We start from the raw sequence: 2,357 nt of genomic DNA on the forward strand, positions 1-2,357 counted from the left end.
CACAAAGACACTTTGGATGTAGTCCTCAACTGCATTCCTATTTCCACTTAGCCATGTAAGGTCTGTGTTATTAACTACAGGGCTGTGAACATGTGAGGATGTGAGTGATATAGTATATTTCATTACTTTTGTAGAATCAACAATCCAAGTCTTTATCTGCTCTCTGCTAGGATTTTGCAAGTAACAAACATCCGATAAAGTTGATGCCATACTAAGTGGTTTAGATTTTATACTGTAAGGGATGAGAGATATTAAAGAATTTTAAAGTGGGAGGTACCTTGATCAATGTAGATTTTTTTTAAAGAGCTGTCTGTTATGGTGTGCTAGATGGATGAGAGGGAGTTGAGTCTGGAAGTTGGAAGAACATGCAAGAGTCTATTGCAAAAGCTACCGAAAGCTTGGAATGCAATAATGAGGATAAGGAAGCAAAAGATGAGATGGATTCAAGAGGCAATTATAAGGAAGACTGAATTAGTCTGAGAGGTGTGAGAGGGACAAGTCAGATTCTTCCTCAAAATTTTGGCTTGGACAACGGTTGATATTACCCACACTACAGGGCATATAGTAGAGGAAGCAGGTTTGGCAAGAGAAGAAAGAATATGGGTAAGTGTGGGATATGTTGAGTGTTCAGTGCCTGAAAGGGCATAAGTGCCATCTAGCAGCAGTCTCCAGCACATTTGGAAATGTGGACCTCAAGTCCAGAAGAAAGATTTGGTTTGGCATATAGATTTGGAAATCGTACAGTTGGTGTTTGGAATCTTGGGAGTAGATGAGCTCAGTGGGAAATAAATTATTGCAAAGGTGATGGTATTGCTTCAGTGAACTTCCTAATGCAGTGTTTTTTCCATAATAAAAATGAAGCTTCAGAAAGCACAGGGAATTTCTGAAGATGAGGCTTTTGGCCCTTTAACTTCGGAGTGGTTGATGACTACTGTTGCCAGTAAAAAGAAAGATAGTTAACATTGTTGCAAAAAGGAACAGGTGGCCCTTTCCTCATCAGTGATCAGTTATTGTGAATGTTTATCTCTATTTCTGCTGAGATCTTGGCCTCCATCCTCCTGGGATGGCTTCTAAAAGTATTGCCCACTAATGTATTCTTGGAATAATAGTGTGGATTTAGGTTGTTATGTGGTACTATAAATCATATGATCTGCTTTATGAACACCAGAGACATGCCTTTTCTACATTATATTTGCCAACTTCATAAAAGCATAAACCCTGGCTGTGTATCAGGCCCAACCTTACTCAACATCTATAATACTGGTCTGCCTGGGTAACTCACAAAGTCAAAATGCTAAAGCCACATTGGGAGGAACGTTGGAATTGGTCAAAATTTCGTCTCTGAATCAAGACTAACTTAGGCCAATGTGAATCAGTTTCTTGGGAGTTTAGAGTTTGATAGTTAGGAATTTCTGTAAGTGCTTCTGTAATAAATATTTTAAAATATTTTTAACAGAAAAATCTTCAAAATTAAGATATTATGCTGGGGAAATATACAAAATAAGTGTGATGAATATACAAATGTAAAGAGAAAAATTATAGATGAATAAAGCTAATATTTCTTTTCCACAGAATAATTGGCCAAAGAAGAAGAACAAACCATTTGCACACAAGAAAGAATGAACAATAAATCAATAAGCTTGATCATAGCTATACAAAAATACATTAAAGACCATAGGAGATGATCCTTCTTATGTGTTATATAAAAAATATGAATAAAATAATAAAAACCAAGTATTTGGGGCAGTAGAGAAAGAAGTACAAGTAAGATTTTACAAACTTGTAAAACCTTCCTAGAAAAAATTGGAAATGAAAACAGTAAATATGATAGTACTCAATGATCAATAATCCCACTTTCAGGAATGCAGCCCAAGTAAATGTTTCTAAGAGGAAAAAAAAGTATTTTTTTCCAGATGTTTATGGCAAATTATTCATCATATTAAAAAATTGGAAACAAAATTTAAGGGATGGATTAGCAAATTATAACCTTTATCTTGATAAATGTGTGACCTATGTGGATACTTAGGAAATTACATAAAAAGTAGATTTAAGTAAATAAAATACCCAAGTACCACCACATATTTACAACTACATAAAATTTAAATATAGACGTATGCACCTGTAAAAGATTGGAAAAAATGACATAGCTAGTGTTTTAAAATTAAGTTATAGGGTAGAGTTCTCTAAATACAAAATTAACTAAAAATACTAATGCAGAAGAAAAGATTTTTGAATCTTTATTAGTTGTTTTAAATTTAAGTTCCTTTCAAATTAAATGGGATGGTCAATCATTTTTAGGGGACAGAGAGCAAGATAAGACATAAAAATGAATATCATATTTAACCAAATTCTGAAGT

This window comes from Mirounga leonina, unplaced genomic scaffold (genome assembly GCF_011800145.1).
Source record: "Mirounga leonina isolate KUSES-001 unplaced genomic scaffold, KU_Mleo_1.0 Mir_201, whole genome shotgun sequence".
Classification (NCBI taxonomy): domain Eukaryota; kingdom Metazoa; phylum Chordata; class Mammalia; order Carnivora; family Phocidae; genus Mirounga; species Mirounga leonina.